The sequence below is a fragment of the Pyxicephalus adspersus genome, chromosome Z, assembly GCF_032062135.1.
Source record: "Pyxicephalus adspersus chromosome Z, UCB_Pads_2.0, whole genome shotgun sequence".
Lineage (NCBI taxonomy): Eukaryota > Metazoa > Chordata > Amphibia > Anura > Pyxicephalidae > Pyxicephalus > Pyxicephalus adspersus.
This window is the reverse complement of record NC_092871.1, coordinates 26,825,443-26,835,416: the sequence shown is the minus strand read 5'-3', so window position 1 is coordinate 26,835,416 and position 9,974 is coordinate 26,825,443. Positions and strand designations below refer to the sequence as shown.

The 9,974-nt window shown below is 34.5% G+C and overlaps 1 long non-coding RNA gene across 1 annotated transcript; it reads right to left on the bottom strand.

Moving 5' to 3' along the window:
* Positions 1-5,975: 5,975 nt before the first annotated feature.
* Positions 5,976-9,909, bottom strand: LOC140344070 (uncharacterized). Its single transcript, XR_011923477.1, has 3 exons — positions 6,727-9,909; positions 6,450-6,526; positions 5,976-6,198 (listed from the first exon to the last, which is right to left on the bottom strand). It is a non-coding gene; the product is annotated as an uncharacterized lncRNA (long non-coding RNA).
* Positions 9,910-9,974: the final 65 nt, after the last annotated feature.

Genomic DNA, 9,974 nt, shown 5'->3' with positions numbered 1-9,974 from the left:
GACCAGGTCTATTACAGGTTTGCTGGATCACTCAGATTCACTGATAAAAGTTTACCTCCTCCAATCTTGGAGAGCTTTATTAAATCAGGCCTATTAAATCAGACAATGCACATTGCAGTGCAGTGCATTGTAGCCACACATTTCACTGCATTGAATATAATGAAAACATTAGATATTTCTTCCTACGCAATTTCTGATTTTCCTACTTATTGGGCCTTATGTGAGGCACACTGCATCTTTCATAATCTACTATTTTTCCCTTATCTTTGTATTGACAATAAATGTTCCATGAATTTAATTTGAAGCTCATTAAAATACAAGAAAAACAAAAATGGTTTATGATGTTCACCTGACAGCCATCACCTTCCTGACAACACTTACTGTAATATACTCTCTTCATCACTAATACATAGAAAGGAGAAGATTTGTAGTTCACATACAAACACTGGAAAAGCTGATACAATTGTTTAAAATACCAACTAGGTGCAAATGAAGCTAAAAGAACTGTAGCATTTTGCCTGAAAAAATAATACAAAATGCAGCCAGTACATTTCACATATCTAGTAAACTGCAATATTTTAAATGTTAGTTCTGGGGTTTAGATGTCCTTTAAATATACTTGGTGGCAATGAGGTTTTAGAAAGTTGTACTATCAGTCAAGTATGCATTGGCTTTGTGTTTCCTGCTGATTAGCATTGTGTAGTTCTCATAAACAGTGCTCATTTCATGGACATTTAAAAATCTTTGGGTGAATTTAAAAAACTTTCACTTAGGAAGGTTTCAAATATTTTTTATTAGGCGTTGTGTATTTTTCCCTTCCATAATATTTAGTTGTCCCCTGGGAAAGCCAAAAAAATGGAATGTCTGCAGTGGTGCCTGTAAAATTAGAAAGAAGAGGTACAGCAGATGCAACTGAAAAACCATTATATCTGCAGTCTCTATATAATATATCACCTGCCTCTGTGCCTTAGCACATAAAGTTCAGATATATCAAGAGATATGAAGGCTAAACCAAGAGGGTGATGTTGCTTATAGAGAAATACATGCAGAATCAGAAAATGAGAGTCTCATTTTGTAAAACAGTAAGGCCTGGATCACATCTGTGAGCATCATGCATATTGCCACATGCATTATCGCTATGCAAGTTTGCTGCAATACATGGTAACTTACAACTTTTTCAGAAAAAAATTGCAGAAAAATGCATGTACATGTTTTTGTGCATTAGGCAGCCCATTTAAATTGATTGGGTGTCTTAACCATCACAAAGCGTTATAATACACAATGCATGGTAATACACTTGTGTTGCTGTGGCTGCACAGATGTGAACCTGATTGAAATACCAAAGACTGCTTGTACATAAAAAAATATAGTCAGGCTGTGGTCTTTGTGGCTACTTGAACATAGGATTTTTCCCTGTATTTTAGAAGTAGAGCAAATATAACATATTGCTGTGTGTTCACAGCAAAATGTGCCAAGCAGCTGAACTGCCTTTATTTTAATGAAAGTCTCCCTACTAGTCTGCACGTTCTGCATTACACCGCCCCTTCTCCCTGCTTACCCTTGCAAAGTGCTCAGCACTTAACCACAAGCTAAATATAGTTAGAACAAAGTGGAATTTCAACTAAGAACTGACTCCCTTTTACTTCCCTTTACTTGACTTGTTATCCACAACATAATAATGATATAAATGGTGTAATGTTTTTACATTACACATAATGAATAAATAACCGGGAACAGAAAGTAGCCCTTGTATATAAAACATATAGCATGAGTTTAAATTGTTTGTTTGCCGAACTTAAACAATTGGGGGACATAGGTAGAAATGATATGGTTTGTCATTATTTATTCTATTAATTTTATTACAGCAAGGCTAATTAAAATTTGGCATAAAATACAGTCAAAACCACAGTCTAGCAACATCTTATTGCCCACATTGTAACCCCCATGCCCCAAAGTAAATTCATTTGTGCAAAGAAACACAATTTCCCCTATTCACAGTACAGTTAGTGTTGGTAGCAGTCATTATGCATGATTAGGGAATATCTTGTTCACATAAACAACTGTAAAAAACATTGGACCTGATTTATTAAAGCTTTCCAAGACTTCCCAAAGCGGCTAAAAGACTTCCTTTGTGTGCATCTTCTTACATTTGTACCTCATATGTAACATTGCCTTAGACTTTTATTTATTTTGATCACAATTGTTATTCTCTGTCTACAGTTCAGCACTAATAAGTGAATGGTAAACTGAATCATAAGGCATTGAAAATCATAAGAGCAATCATAGTAGCCATTTTGACGTAAATCGAAAATCGTATGGATTAGTAAATCAGTCATTGAGCTACAAATGAGTTCTAGCACAATTTAGCATAAGTGTGCAGAGAACAGAAGGGATGTATTTGAATACATGTATTAGTGAATTCTGATTGTTAAAAACACTTGCTTTATAAATGGGTCTACACAGCAACTTTGTAACTGCAATACAAAATGTACAGTTCCTTACTCTGCACTGTGCCACTTGTATTCCTTGCCATATGTTTTCTTACTGTGCTATGGGTTTCGTATTCAACACTTTTTTCTGTACTCTAAACTGTGTGCTCCCTATACAATCTTCATTGTCCACTCCATATTTCTTACTTATGTACTCAGAACTTTGGGTTACTTATTACTCACTTCTTTTTGGTACTCTATGCTGTACACTCCCTATCCAATCTGCCACTTATATTTTGTACAAGTAGTAGATGTGCACTTTGCAAGCCTGTGCTATGTAACATTCTATTTTTTTTCTGCTTCCTGCATCAAACCTATAAGCTAGGTTTCAAAAAGATTGGTGGCAATGTGAAATATCTTTTTTTATGACTATGACTTTTTTATATAAAGGTGGTATATATGAGGATATTCCAGTATCACCTAAATCATCTATAAAAGGGAGTGGGGTGGACTCGTACACTACAGCAGAAACTAAAGTACTAGGCAGGTAGGCTGTGCTCGCTGTATGCATTATAAGGAAAAATGTTCGAAATGTAATGTAAGAATATGTATTATATTTTAAGCATATTACATTTGAAAAAAAAGAAGAGGGTTACAGCATGATAACAAGTAGTTAGCATATTTAAACTAAACATAATATATATTTATTTTTGGCACATTCATTGTGTTTTGAGTATATATTATAGTTAGATACTTTACTGTTCTTGTTGCCCTTTTACCAACTGGAATTTATTTGTTGTTTCACATTGTACAAGTAACTGCTGTGTCATCCTTTCAGACATAAAAATGTGTTTTTAACAGATAGTGTTCCTGTTCTCGGCTGTGAGAAGCACAGACATTTTTGTCCAGTTTTCAATCAAAGTTTTGTTGTATGTCAGATAAATTATTGATCCTAATGTACTTGAAATTAAAGTAAAAATGGTACATTATATACAACTAATAATCACAAATGTGTATGTGAAAGTATCTATACTTTTGCAAAGAAATGAAGGCCTAAGTGTAAAGGTAGATCATATTGCAATATACTAGCAATAATTTACTTGTTTGAAACCACAGCTATGTAAATTAAAGTAAAGGTAGTGCCAAGTAGAAGCAGTCATACTCCCAACAATGACAATCAGAAATGCAGAAGAGCCACACACAGGGAAAATTGCCATAGGTTGATAGAAAACTTCTTAACCCAGACAAATTTTGGTTCATCCAAATAGTTAAAAAAACTTTTTTTTTGTTTTGGATAGGGTGACAAAGTGTCACTAAAAGTGTCAATACTTCCTTTCAAGTTTTTTTGTCATCTGTGTCTGCAAAGGGAAGCCTCACCCTGTCTGCTTCTTTGGATGACTATCGTGATCAAGGCAGAAATGAGATGCAAAAGATGTGTTGTTGACGAGAAGAAATCTTGTGTCTGTAAAGAAGCGTGAAAGAAAATCTCCCTAAAAAGTCACAAAATGTAAAAAAAAATGTTGATTTATATAATGGCTCCTTAGCATAATAATACACAGTATTTATATAGCACCATCATATTACGCAGCGCTGTACATTGTCATGTCACTAGCTGTCCCTCAAAGGGGCTCACAGTCCAATGTCCTTACCATAGTCATATGTTAATAATACATTCTAAGGTCAATTTTGGGGGGGAAGCCAATTAACATAAATCCATGCTTTTGGGAGGAGATCAACACAAACACAGGGAGAACCTGCAAATTCCATGCAGATTGTGCCCTGGCTGAGATTGTGCCATGCAGATTGTGCCCTGGGACCTAGCTCTCCAAAGGCCAGAGCACTTACCTCTGAGCCATTGTGCTGCCCATAATAGCATAAAATGTATTATTTATATTTGTTGGGTGTTAGGTGCCACAAGCAAGGTATTATAGCAATTGCAGACACAGAACAGGAAGTCAGTTGTGTAAAGGAAAAATTAATTTCCGAGAAAACCACCTTAATTTCAAATAAATATTGCTTCAATACTCTTTTAAAATGTTGACATATTCAGCCGTTGATTATTAATAATATTATAAAGAGATTTTAATTAAACTAAGACAATGCAATGTTCTGTAAGAAAAAAGGACATATGTGCATGCAATATTATTAACAATATTATTATCAATATTATTATTACAAATGATACCGTATTCCGTGTGACTGACTTGTGACCCTCATGGCTTCAGGACACTTTTAAATAATTCTAAAAAGGGAACTGAAAATAGGATATAATCACAGAACGCTTTGCACTGCAATGTACATACTACTCACAATAATAAGGAATGTCTTCATTTTGTTTATCTGAAAATTACACTGAACTGTGTAACAACATACAGTACATACAGAGTTGCAAAATATTTCAACTTGGGCAGCAATATTTCTTAATATAAATTGTAACAGTTGTTGTATATGCATTTCCTTGCTGCACAATTGTAATAATAAAAAATGAACTATATTGTTGCTTTTCATATTTGGTTGATTCAGTGCTAGCCAAGTGAACCTTCTGAAAAGTGTGTAATGATTTTACTTCTGAAGTGCAGACACCCAAAAGCAAAATTATAATATAGTGCAGTTTACTAGTGTTTCTATATAGTGGATGCAATGTCCAACCCTCACTGACTGAATCGTATCTACAGAAAGCAATATTTCCATCCTAGGCTCAGTTCTGATGAGATCTACAGAAAATCTCTCTCTTTCCATTACATGGAGACATTCTGGAGTTTACAGAGGTGAACTAGGCAGTATTGATAAAGCTTTTTAAGCTTCCAGATGTTACAAGCTCACTATGTTGCTGTCAGAATCCAAAGGTCATTTTATGTATTTATTGAACAGGTAATATTTTAATGTTATAAATAACAGACCAAAGGTAAATAAAAAAAAGTAAAAGTACATGTTCTGAGTTCAGGTACACCTATTGGTCCTGATATATAAAAACTCTCCAAGGCTGGAGAGGATACACTTTTATCAGTGAAGCTGGGTGATCCAGCAAACCTGGAATGGACCAGGTCCAGGATTCAAAACTTTTGCTAGCGAATAGCAGATACTTTGAAGAAATCTATTCCAGGTTTGCTGGATCAACCAGCTTCACTGATGAAAGTGTATCCTTTCCAGCCTTGGAGAGCTTTATTAAATCAGGCCATATGTGTAAGAAATTCAGGCACACAAACAATAAAAGCCCTGACCTGGGCTCTGACTTTTCTTCCCTGCAGATGGCTCATTATCTAAAACTATTGAATTTTTTTGTAATCCATCGGAGGTGGGGTGCAGCTTTTAAAGTTAGAGATCAAATCCACAAATGGGAACACAGTAAAAACATTCTACAGTCAAATGTAGCACCAAGAGCACATGCAACTTGAAACTGAATGTGTTGAAAGAAGATAGGTCATAATATTCTTTTTTTTTGTAAAAAAAAAAAATGTAAGACATCCAATAAATCAAACATATACTGATTTATTTATCGTAATTATATAATACTTAAAGCGGACCTAATTTTTTTTTTACTTTACATAAAAGTTTAGACAACTCTTTTATATAAGATAAAAATTAATTCTTTTTTGAGTGGGAGGAGTTTAAAATAAATGAACGAACAAAATGGGAGCGCAGAGCTTCCTTGGATATTTATGTCACGCATCCCAGGAGGCTTCTGGCTTCCTTCTGCCCATGCCCAAACTTTTTCTTCAATAGGCAAAATCTCATTCAATCCAGGGAACCTCAGAAGTAATCAAGGAATCTGCGAAAGTAAAGGTGAGTATTTTTGTTTTATTTAGTTCTGCTAATTCTTTTTAGGGATATACAGAGTAAATTGAACTATTCAAAGCAGTGTCTGCCCTGCGGTGGCTTACAGTCCTATGTTCCTACTGTATTTATACATCCACAGTAGTAGTCCAATTGGGTAAAAGCCAGTAAACCTACTTATATATTTAAAACCTGGGAAAAAAATGACCTAAAATTAGGGTAAACATAAAACAGATGACTCCATACCTTTTATGTATCCCTGATTTGGAGTGACTGTCCTACTTTCAAAACCAAGTTCTTCTATTTCTCCTTTTAAGGTAGATCTGTACAAACATAAATAATTGATATTATTACAAATAAAACATATAAAAAATAAAATATTTAATTTTAGAAAGTGTTAATCTGCACCAAACCTTTTATCCAGTCATATAAAGCAAACACTACTTGCTGGTTTAACCAATAACTTTTTGCATTTTTTTATGGCCCACAAGTTAGTAGATGGGTGGGCCATGTGTCTACATACCTTGAGCAAAAAAGGTGTCCTTATGTCCTGTATATGGAACTTGGGAGCTTTGTCACTGTTGAAATTTTCTAGTATTTCCAAGACCTCAAACAGATCCAAGCAAACAAGTGAAAAATGTCAGTTGAAAAAACAATTCAAAATACAATTGGCTTTAATACAGCACCACAAATTTTATTCAGTAGTAAACTATGAACAGGATTGTGTAAAACCATTATATAGTTATAAAGTTAGTCGGGTTGAAAAAATACATAAGTCCATCAAGTCCAACCACTAGGGAAATGAACATATCCCAGGTAAAAGCCTATGGACATAGTTGATCCAGAGGAAGGCAAAAAAAACTGGTACAATTAACACTGCAATTTTCACCAAACTATATTAATATTAATTATCGCATAATATTAATAAATATAATATTATTAAAAACAAAATAATATGAATTATCACATAACAGTAATCCACATACAGCACTGTATTGGAGACCCTAAATGTACCTTGGCTTATAAATTTAGCACTTAACACACATAACACTTGATATGTTTCTCTTTCTTTTTTTGCAAAACTATTACCTCCTGTAGACAAGTATATTTTAAAGTAAGAAGTTACTGGTTTAAAAAAAAACTTTAATGTCACCTAAAATGGATCAATTATTCATATAATCCCAATAACATTAAATAAAATATATTATTTTATTGTATAAAAATAAATCCAAAATAATCAGAAAACAGTTCCATGTGGGTTTTCTTTATGTGGTGGATTTAACCTGTGCGCACCCAGATATTACTAATTCAAAATTACTTAGATGATACTAAGACATTTCAGATAAGTTGAGACCTATATTAGATCAAAGTCTATTTTAATAATATAAATGTTTTGCCTGTCTAGCCCAAACCAGCTTCATAGTGCACTACAGGTGATGTTCTTTGGTTATAAGCACAGTTGCTATAGTACTAGATTATTCTTTTTGTAAAATAAATGCTTCCATGGTAGTTTATGACACTTTTTAGGAAACATAGTTGAACTCTAATATAGTAAAACAGTCCAACCACATCAAAGCAAACCCATTTTACAAGACAATATTTATATAATTGCTGCAAATGGGCTGAATGCCCTATACATTTTTGCTTCAGGAAATAATTAATTTTAACCATCTAATGCTAAGCTAGGCAGGACTGACTTGTGCAAAAAAAGAAGAACTAAAGTTGTTATAGATACAACTAACTGATATGTTGTGTTGCCATGTATTTTGAATAGAACCCCAAATCACCTTTTAATATTATTAAACAGTATTTATATAGCACCAACATATTACATAGTGCTGTACATTATAGAGGGGTAGCAATTGACAGATAGATACAAACAATGATACAGGAGGAGTAGAAAGGGGCCCTGTTCAGAACAGCTTGTAATCTAAAAAGGGAGGCAGCACACATGAGGAGGGGCATATGGATTGGTGGGTAAGTAATAAGGGTATACCAGACAGAAGACGGGTAGGCAAGTTCAAAAAGATGGGTTTTAAAGGCTCTTTTAAATGTGTGAGCAAGCCGAGTAGGACAAGAAAGATTTGAGTCTTGGAGCCGTGCGTATGATGAGGTAATGAGTGAGGAAGTCATTAGAAAGTCATTGAAGGAGAGAAGAGAGCATCTAGGAGGGTATTTTCCCATCAGGTCAGAAATGTAAGTGGGACAAGAGCTGTGTAGGGGTTTAAAGGTAAAGCAGAGGAGCTTGAATTTGATTTTCAGGTGAAATGGAAGCCAATGAAGAGAACTACAAAGAGATGCAGCAGAAAAGGAGCGGTTGGAAGGATGGATGAGTCTGGCTGCAGCATTCATATTAGATTGTAGAGTCGGGTTAGTGGAATACCAAAGAGGAGGATGTTACAGATGATAAGAGTGTGTACAAACCATTTGGTGGTCTCTGCGGACAGGTAGGGGCGGGTTTTGGAGATGTTGCACAGGTGAAAGTCACAGGACCTGGAAATATTGGAGAAACCTTGAGAGAATAATGGCTGAAGGCTGAGAGGTAGATACCAGTATAAAAAGCGAGGTGAAATAGTTTGGTTAGTGCAGGGCTAGTTGATCTTAAGCCTGATTGTGTCTGCAGTTCCAGAACTAACTTCACTTGGCAAATCCATAAGTTTGAGACCAAATGAACGTAAATCATCATCGTAAATCATCACTGACATCAATGATCTTTTTAGTTGTCTATAACTGTGAGGGGGGGACGGATTCCTCCTACAGACTCCAGACATAACATGGTGCTTCTCCTTTGACCAACAACGTAAGAGGGCAATTTTCCACTGACCACCCATGTAAGGAGGGTAGTTTTCAACTGAACATGTAAGGAGGCCTTTAACTTCTATTAACCATTAATGTAAGGATGACATTTTTCCATTGACTACCAGTGTAAAGGGACACTACTGAGACTGGCAACAGGTTTTTGTTTCAGCCTTTATTTAATTTCATGATTCTTGAAAATAAATAATATAAAGTACAAAATAGTTAAAAATGATCATTTCCTAAACATTCTCTATTCTTTTTTCTCTTTTAATACCTACACAACGTATCACACAAATGTACCATCAGCTGAATAAATACTATTATATCAAAATTATACTAATGTACTAATTCTCTGCTTTGAAATGTAATATGTATGTTAGGTCAAACTTGTGTACTTTTTAAGTAATGGACAACATGTTAAAAGATTTTACATCTGCCAACTTTTTACAGCTCTTTGTGTCTCCACTGGGGAGATTCACTCTCACTTCTTGAGTCCTGATGGCTATTGCCACTGAAAAACAAATTCATGAAGAATCCAAACTTTTACTGTTCACAAGAACAGGAAGTGATATTTAATGGGTATACCTGTATTAATGCAAACTATCTACAGGGGAAATTCTTCTCACTTTTTATTAAATTCCTGTCGCAGTTCCACATTGGAACGTAAAGGAAAAACTCTCCAAGAAACCAAGACAGCCAAGAATAAACTGACAGGGATATAAATCCTTATATGCTCATTTTAAAACGAAAAAAAGCATAAAGTTGCTATATCCTAACAAAAATGTTATGTGTTATTAGGGAATGAAATTTTGCCCTTGACATGTTAACGTATATAATTTAAAAAGCTTTTGGGTAACAGGGTAATTTGCTTTACCTGTTCACCTGCCAAAGCTAGTGAAAAGCTGGTTATTACATGATTTTGTTTATTTATATGTTAAACATTGAAATGAAAAAAATGTAAAGTAAATGTAA